The sequence below is a fragment of the Parasteatoda tepidariorum genome, chromosome 2 (genome assembly GCF_043381705.1).
Source record: "Parasteatoda tepidariorum isolate YZ-2023 chromosome 2, CAS_Ptep_4.0, whole genome shotgun sequence".
In the NCBI taxonomy this organism is placed as follows: domain Eukaryota; kingdom Metazoa; phylum Arthropoda; class Arachnida; order Araneae; family Theridiidae; genus Parasteatoda; species Parasteatoda tepidariorum.
This window is the reverse complement of record NC_092205.1, coordinates 65,175,369-65,185,593: the sequence shown is the minus strand read 5'-3', so window position 1 is coordinate 65,185,593 and position 10,225 is coordinate 65,175,369.

The following is a 10,225-nucleotide window of genomic DNA, read 5'->3' as shown; positions in this document are numbered from 1 at the left end:
AGACAGGCAAGAGCATCATTATTTACAATTTCAAAAAAAATCTGTGACTTTGCCAGATAACTTTATACCGGAGAAAGTGTGCGCTAAAGTCGACTTAATAAGCCACATGGATATATCTGAAATGCCTAGTTACATAATTAAATTAACAAATCATGTTAAATTAACAAATCATTGAATGAAAATCAAATGATTCATTTGTCATTCGCTAAAAATTGAAAATGCATTGCTTATTTCAGACTTTACTACAATCTATGAACTTATTGTTCAAATATAAGGTTAACACGATACTTTTGCCATTGTTTTAGTAAATTTATATTAAGGGCTATTTAAGGCTAATCCCTATATATTTCAGTTTAACTATTTTAGGAAGAATATTTCATCTTAAGATTGACAACCATGCACATGTACAAGGAAAATTTTTTATAGGGGCAAACACTTAACATAATATTTTTTCAATCCGTAATCCCAGTCATAATTTCCTTCAGAAGCTAGAAATGCAAAATAAAACAGTTCATTACATAAATGACTTATTAGATTTTATTAATTCCTTATTTAAAAATATTAATTACAATATTAATAAGCAAAATACTTCAATAAGAAAGTTCAGTTCCGATTCAATAATAAATAATATGCTGCTCTTGGAATTATTTTACTTATCGTAACTTTTTACGTTGTTACATTTTTCAATGTAAAATTGGATAAAGTCAGAGATTGACGTTAACCCACTCAGATTTCATCTTCTAGTTTTCAATGATGTATGTTTTCTTGCTTGAAACTATAATATAATTTGAAATATGCTTTTGAAGGTTAAAAATGAAGTATATTTACATAATTCTTCCCAATTTATTAAAAAAGATTTATTTTTAAATCTTTCCTGCATACAAACGTTTTGGTTCGTCTAAAATGAATATTTGAATCTGAACTGAAATATTTCAATGAAAATATTTAATCTCTCTTTAGTTAACTTGTTAATATTTAATTCTTACATTTAATAAAGGCTTCGAACATACTGAAATTATATTTAAGATTAAAAAAGTATTTGTTAAACAAATGTGACATAGCTGGTGGTATGAGATACTGAATCGGATTATATGCTCAGTAAAAAATTCCGAATTAAATTATGATGCCTTTTACAGTAAAATTCATTTTTGCCGAAGCATGTTATAAGACAAAACTAATTGATATACCGTAATTTTTACAGAATTACTTTCCGTGAGATTACAGAATCACTCCAAAACAAATAAATATTTCACTAAAATGTAAAAAGGTAAAAGGATGAATTGTAAATGTAAAAGGATTTTACAGCTGATGCACCAAATAAGTTGGTACTTATTATCTTGTATCCGTGTATAAGCATTTGTGTTTAAAAACGCACCAATTATATGAAGATATTACATTTCTTGAAATTCTTTTAAGCACTAAAACGAAAAAAACATTATACTATTAAAAATGACAAACAGAATTAGAAGCACCTTTTTTGCAAATTATTTTCTATAAGTAAAAAATGACCATAGATGTTTGATGCCGTAAGAGAAATATATTTTATTGATTCCTATTTTCGTTTTTTAAATGTACATCTTTATTTATATCCAACAAGTAAAAGTAAAATATATTTTGCATCTGGAGTGTTGTAGCTGTAAAACATTGTTATATAAACCCGTTAAAGTAACTGCAGAAAGAGGTTTTTAATGTCCCCAGACACAAAAACTTGTCATTTGTCTTTGCTTGTGAAAAAAAAAATACCCATTACCGATGTCTCACCCGGAAATGGTTGAAATGGAAGCAATTTAGTTAGCTATTTCTTTATCTTTTCATTTACATTATTGAGAGTTGGAATAAATAACGAAAAACTTTGGTGTAAATAAAAAAAAGCTTCAGAACCAAATTGCTAAGTAGTTTCGATGATAAAATAAACTAAACAGAAATATATTTACGTGTTTGGCAGTTTTCTTTTTCTCTTTATCAAAGAAAAATAATTTGGATACCAAACGTCATGCACTTTCTTCTTATAAGAAGTTACAATATATAAGATGGTTGAAAATATGTTAAAAACACATTGGAGTATCTAAAGATGTTTAGTACATTGTAAAAAATATTCAGGAGCCTATCTACCTCGATCTCTTTCAATATATATAAATCCTTCAATATATATAAGGTTTGTCTGAGTGTATGTTTGCTGATAACTTGAGACAGGAGCACCGATTTATACTGTGTTTTTTTAACAGTTTGCAAATTTCAAAGGGATAGTTTTTAAACAATCACATCAATTTCCGGGGTTATATGGTTCGAAAAAAATACATTTTATTGATTAAAACCATTGTCAAAGGTCAAAATGCATGCTGTCATAAAAACAGAAATTTTACAAAATATTTGAGGAAAAAAAAACAGTGGCAGACAAAACAACTAGAACAATTTAAAAATCCTTAAAGCTAATATGCAGCCTAATGTAGGTTATCAAAAATTGAAGAGATGTTATATTTCACCGTTAAATATAAATACTATACTTATTCTTTTTCTTCCTAACGACATTTCATTTTCAAGACTTATAAACTTTTTAAGTTCTGTGAAATACATTATTTGAATACTAATTATTGATAATAATGATCAGTCTTCCCATCTTTTTTTACGAATTTATAATTCTCAAACTTTATATTACTATTCTTTAAGTGAAAATATCAGAATCAGAAAAATCAGAATTTATCGGTTTTTGGTACCATGAAGCCAAGTTAGCCAACAAGTAGCAGAGCCCCAGGTTCTGATTGACTCAGGTCACTGGTTTAAGATAATACACATAGGTTCATCGTGAGTATCATAATCAAAGCAATAATTATTGCGGTTCTACAGCGAATGCTGCTATATTTTAATTGGGTAATAGCAATATTGCCACCAAAATCGAAATTAGATTAATAGGAAAAATATCACCATACACTGTTAAAAATGAAACGCTTTATTAAAATTTGTACTCATGTGTCATGGGTGTTAATATTTCCGTGGGTGATAACTTGGAAAAATAGTCGCCAACACATGGTACTTGTAAATCATAATTAGAAGTACGCACAATTAATACAAGTACACACAATTGAAACTTAGATAAGTTCAGTGTAAACTTCTGGGCATCAATATTAAGATGAAAAAATAGTACCACAAGTTTTTCATCTAGGTTGTAAAAAAAAACTTATAGACAAGCTAAAGTCTGTTTCAATTACCAATTGAGCATGTCAAATAAAATTTAAGACTTGTTTTAACTTTAACGAAACTATTAATTTAGTTTGTTATTCTCTCTTTTAGTTCTGAAACAGAGCTATAAAACTAAGTTATTTTTTTAAGTTTTACTTTTTGCGTTAAAATATATTTTTTTACTGTTTTATTCCTCTCACTTTTTTCTCTATTTTCTTGAAACAATATACAAAAATGACACCTGTGTCCTATCTGCGTCTAAAGGTCGAGATATCTTTAACATTTGGTAGCTTTTTATTTATTATACTGATACAATCGCGCTAATTACTTAATTAGACTGATGTAGTTAATTAGGCTGTTGTATTATTGTGTTTAAATATCTACTCTGATGTAGAAATTATTTATTAATAATCACACAATAATATTATTTAACTTTCTCTCAAAAACTTCTGAGAGCAAGATTTCCGCGAGTCTGTAAAAAAGATCTCAGGAAATTATTATCATTTCCGGCTGTAAATAATACGTTAATGGTCAGTTTTATTACCCATGATGTTAATGGCCTATGCCATAACCCTTATATGATATTACTATCATATAATTAAATCTCGTATTCCATTGCCACATAAAGATCCAAATTTCTCTGAATAACACTTTCTTAATTAAATAAACATTTTCGGAAATAGTCTTGTGAAGTAAATAGAATTTGCATCTCATTAAAGAAGTCAAATTGCTTTGTTTCTGTAAATAAAAGAAAAAAAACTGTGAGCCTTTGAGCACCAAAATATAATATTTATAAAAATTTTGAAAATAAATAAATACATAGAAAAAATTATACATAGTTAAGTAAAGCAACTAGTAAAACAGCTGAAATTTTATGTAATTTTTTTAATTGCGTTTATTTTTTAATAAATACGAAAGTTTACTTTTGATTGTCTCTTTATATTAAAAAAAAATCGCACCCTAAGCTAACTAGCACGATGGTTTTGACTGTTGAATTTAACATTTAATTTCGTTCTATTGAGAAAAATTATAAGAAGATCTATATCGAGAGTTTGAATTGAAAAAGAGTGCAAAAAGAAATGTATAACATTTGATAATTGCAGAAAAAAATTTCTTAACTGTTGTTCAAAAAAATATGTGCGAACTGCTCTGAATCTAGCAAAATCGCAATCACCGAGTAAAAATACAATATTCTGAAGGGTCCCTATTCATTTATGCTTTTTCGTGAAATTATCACAGCTTTTTTGTGTTAAATTTATATTATTTATTCATTATTGAAAGAACTTTTTAATTTCTCTAACGAGTCCCTAACTTTAAGTACTCACCTGTGCGTTTGTGTGGAAAGTTAGAAAGTAAAGTCAAAAGACGGTGAGAGAGGTAATATTACGATTAACATATAAATCAAAAATTCTTTCCCAAAATTATAATAGTTCTATATTTAAGAAAAAAAAAGCTGATATTTATTTTAAGTTCTTAAGAAAAAATAGTGAGGAATTCAAGGCAATCACAGGGGTCGGTAGGCGGTACATGCCAGGGGTAAAAGCTATATACTTTTTAATCAGTTTCATTACTCTTTAATCTCTTTAGTTAAAAAAAGCTTATTGCAAAAACAAAGAAGAAGAAAAGAAAAATATTTACAATACTTATATCATTTATAATTTTTCACCAAAAATCGACGACATGTATTACCAATAAACTAACGAATATATAAATAAAAGAACTAAATTTAGAATTAATATAAATAATTGCTTTCTTTTCAATGAAAAAAAAATCGTCGCAGTTGGAAATAACTACCATTTTCTTTTTGTTTCTCTCCATTTTTTTCTCCCTAGCTCAAAACTGTTATATATTAATAAATTACTTTTTTTTTCTTTGAGAGATTCCCGAATTCTTCGCTTACTCATTAAAAACAATTAAGTATCTGAAACTTCAGATAACTAAAATTAATTCGCACTTAAAACTGAAAATTTGTCTTCATTTTATTTACGTGTTATAGTGAAAAGAAAAACTCAAATTAGCAACGGTATATTTAATGAACCGTATACAGGCAGTTAATGTATTTTTTGAAAGACAAAAAATTGCCCATTGCTATGTTTTTTTTTCTTCTTTCATATCTCTTCTTAGAATGTTGGAAGCTAAAAATGACATTACTCTATTTTTAAAATAATATATTGGACTCAGCAATTATGTTTGATTCATGAATAAAATGTGATGTTTTTTTTGTTGAGAAAAAGTGAATGATGAAAAAAAGTAGTTAGTGATCATTAATTCTATCATACAAATTCATTAAAACAGCTGTAATTTAAATAACTTCAGAAAAAAACTGCTGTTAGAGATATTTATCAAGAGATTTCTTTTGCATTTTTATTCTTTTGAAAAGCTTTAAATCTAAGAATGTTTAATTATAACTTCCTGTATACGGAATGAAAAAGAAAAAAATGAATATTAAAAACGATTATTCTTGAATAAGAGCATGTAATTTTGCTCTTATAAAACTTTTTATGGTTTGAGTAGTTTCTAAAATGTATTTTGGACTTATTTTTACAAACTTTTTGGGAAATACATCCAACTTTTATGCATATTTTTGAAGATTTTTAAAACGCGTGTTTGATTTTTTTTCGAAAAAAATAATAATAATAAATAAATAAATAAATAAAAAATACTTGCATATGTGTGTATAATTTTATACTTGCATACATTAAAAATTCCCTCGAATTTCGCGATGATTAATTTTTCAAAGAATTAAAATATAAACTAATAAGAAATAAGTTTTAAATTTTTGATAAAGTGTTTAATATTTTCAGAAATCCTTAAATTTTTTCTATTTCTATTTTTTATACATTTTGATGCTAAATTTTTTTTACACGTTTTGAATAAAAAGACTCCTTCCTTTATTTGGCTTTAACTTTTAGGGGATTAATGGATTTAATGAATTCAAATAAAAGTTTAATAATTGAGGTATGTATATACCAAAATTTATGTAGTTATCTCTAATAGTAATTATAGCGTACCACTTTAAAGGTAAAAAAAAAATAATAAAGAAAATAAAATACCATACATTGCTAAAAATATCTCGAAAAATTGTTAAATAAGAATATATTTAATTGTTACTTTACCACATTTAAACAAAAAAAAATCATGAATAAGATGGTATTCAAATTGTTAATTGTAAAAAAAACCGATAATTAACTACTTTCACCTAAAGCTGTTAAACAACCAGAATTTTATCGCACCAGCTGGACTTACCTAATAAAGTCACTTAGTTCTTCACAGTTGGGTTCACATTTTAGTCGAGAAGTCTAATCTGTCTTTCTTATGGTTGAGTCTTCTTATGGTTATGGGGGTTCGAGTCCTAGAGTTGAAACAACAACATCTCCCCTCCTATTCTCTTCGACAATGACGACCTGCACTCCCGAATTTATGATCTAACCTAACTCTAATGCCCATCACCTAACGAAATGCTTCACTCCGATTTCCTGCTAAAATTATTTTCTACGGTTTTGAACCCATGATAGTTGTAAATGATTGAAAAGACGGTTAGTTTTGTATTCAGATTTCTTACCATACTAGTTAATAAATGGTTTCAAAATCGCTAAATTAAAAAAAGAAATTTTACCGTGAACTTTAAGGTTTAATTAGATGGACAGACTGCAGCCAATTATTTTACCGTAATTTTAGAATAGGAATTCTAACACTGTAAATAAAAATGATTTGGCATTATTTTTTTAAGTTCTATGTAGGAACAAAATGAATGAAAATATTGTGTTAAGATTTAGTTATATTAAAAAATCTTGCGTTTCACCACTTAATATTTAAATTATTTCATTTTTTAATATCAAAAAATATGATATAAGACTTATTTTAACCTTGAACTATTAATGAAAACTATCCCTTCAATCGAGATATCATGTAAAATATACACAGAGATATTTGTCAAAAAAGAACATAAGAATGCTTCTGAATGCAACACTGAAGAAAAAAAAAATCAGGAAAATGACCGTATCGTACTTTTATGTCAATTCTGGTACAAAAAATATAATTCTGGTAATAAAACTCAAAATATGACTGAAAAGGAGATTTGGTGTTATGAAAATCAAATATCCTGAAATTTTTTTTTATTACATATTAGAAATGCATATTTTATTCTTAATTTTACCAAACTCCTTACCTAAGCACTTTGGTGTTCGAGTTTTGGTGTTCCGACAAAGTCAAAAATTCGGTAAATTTTACCACATTCCGGTAGCTTTGAGCATGATTTTTTTTCAGCTTTTTGCATTTTTGTACATATTTTTTATTTAACGCATGAATATTTTCATTTTAATGAATATCTTTTCAAGCATAGTTATAGGTTAACATAGTTATATATGAAAATTATCAGCGCGTGTTTTGGAAATGGCACTATAGGTAACCTCCTATTCAAAAACAGAAGCTTTCAATGGTGCAAATAAACATAACATGTTTAAATCTTATTGTTTTGTGCCATTGGATAATTTTTGCAGAAATACTTAGCTCATACTTGGAAGCCTTTTTTTATTTTTTAAATTTGGAGAGCATAGCTGTAACCTATTCCTAAAAACTGGATTTCAGGTAATTCAATGCAATCAAAACTTTGAAGTCATTATTTACACTCCAAAATTTAATTTTCTAATCATTCCCCTTCAAAAAAAAATAATTTTTATAACAATTCATGAACATTTACATATGCATTTAACTTAAGTTTGAAAATTAAATGTGTATGCATTAAATTACTTGAGGCACATGTAATATTCATTACTTTCTAGACAGTAGTGTTCTATTCATTACTTTCTAGACAGTGGTTTATGTACCGTTAACTAATAAATTTAAAAATATACGTTTTTTTACTTAATTTAAATGAAACATTTAGAACAATACATCAAGCATTGAAAAAGTAAGAAAAAATTGAACTATTCAATACTTCAATTTCATTAGAGACTTTTTTTAACAATCTAATTCAAATTCTTTAATGTCACTTTTCAATAGGTATAATGCAAACTTTTGTCTCACAGTAATTTAAAACACTAATGTTTTTTAATTATGTGAATTTTTCAGAAATAGCCATCGTATTTTTCAACAATAAGAAAACGTTTTTAATAATCGAAACTTTGAATTCAATCTAATAATGCAATGCATTTTTTTAATTTGATACTAGGAGCATTTTAATAAGTAATTCAATTATATACCATTTATATTAAAAAATAAACATGTTCTACTTTTAATCTTAAAGTAAGCAGAATATTTAAGTAGATAATTTTATTAAAAAGTAAGGAAATTTTTTTTTCTAAGAGTATTCAACACTGAGGTATATACCTCTGAAGACGCTTTTCTTCATGCTATTTAATTATATAGTTACTTTTTAAACATAGATATGCATATTTTAAAGTTCTTAATAAATATTTTAAAACATTTTTTTTTTTTTACAAAATCTAAACATTTACGAGTGTTCCAAAATTTCTAGCCATTTTTCTGGGTGATTTTAGAAAATAATTAAATTTTATATATTTAAAATATGATAAATACAGTGTTTTTTTAAACCTTTTCCGCACTAAAAAATCATCGAAACATTATATTTTGAGTACATACATTTTATTTTACACAACAATAACTAAAACATTTTTCAGCTCTACTTCCATATTTATTTGCTCGTTTCTGGAAAAAAATAATTTTTATTTAAAATTTCATGCTTCGCAAAAGAAATGGTTCTTCCTCGTCATTTGATCTTTTTAGAAAACTCGATTTTTATTTAAATTTTCATATTCACAAATTACACCTTTAGTAAATAAGTTAAAGCCTTAGGTCCTTTTTTCCATATTTAAATTATTATTTCCTGCTAAAATGATTTCGTTTAAAAGAGCACCATTTCATTTGCCTCGAAGCAAAATGAATTTATGTTTTAGAAGAAGTTAAAATGAAGCAAGTTAAACAAAATTTCATTTAACTTTTTTCCCTTTTATTTTTTGACATCCGTTTATTTTCTGAATAAATAAGGTTTCTTTCAATGCCTGGCGTGAAACTGCAAAAATTAAATTAACTTTTCTATCAAAAATGTAGTTCTGTAATGAAACTAGAAGTTAAGAAAATAATATTTCTATTAAAATGATAAAAGCCAATTTTCAAAAATCGTCCTAAATCATTTAAATATATTTCTAGAAAAAAATTAAGGCCTTAAAATATAATTAATAATGAGTTGGTATCATGTAATTTAATTATTTACGACTTCTTTTATTAATACAAATTTTTGTTTTTGCATTTTAGTATATTATTTCAATTTTGATGCATTTATTTTTGATAAATACAAAACAAAAAAAAAGATACAAAACAAACGAAGATACAAAAAGCATTGGTCACTAAACAAATATAAAAAGAATATTATCATTTTCAATACTAACCCATACGGTTAATCAAAGTGTAATTAGTGTCAAAAAAGTTTTTAATGACTTAAATAAATGTATACACGTTGGTTTAATTTATTTTATGTAAATATAGTTTAAACAAATTATCTGTGAAGGTTCTGAATATGGAATATGGAATTATTTTTCTTCTACTTGTAAAGTAATATGAAAGAAACACATATCAAACATAACTGCATGCTTCATGCACTAACTTAAAATTACAAAATTTAACATCAGGATAGGCATGGATCGGTATGTGTGCAGTTATTTTCCATATTCAATATTTCTCTTTTCTATTTTAAAGCAGTATTCTGCGAGAACAAAACGACAGTATCAAAAAAAGAGCATTTAATGACATATAAGAAAATGTTTCTATTTTTTTTCTTTTTTTGCTTCTCAAGAGGTGAAAAAGTTATAATAATTAGCAGTATACTTATCAATCGACTAACTACAACCTGTGTCCCTCTATATTTCATTTCAGTGCTTTTAACCATGTATCATGTTATGTATCTCAAATCATGTTATGTAATCAAAGTAAAATAAAATTACCAGCAACGAAAACTGTTTAAATGTCTATTAAGTTACACCTATAGCGCATTCATTCTCCTAGCCTATATGATTTGGACTTTATATATATA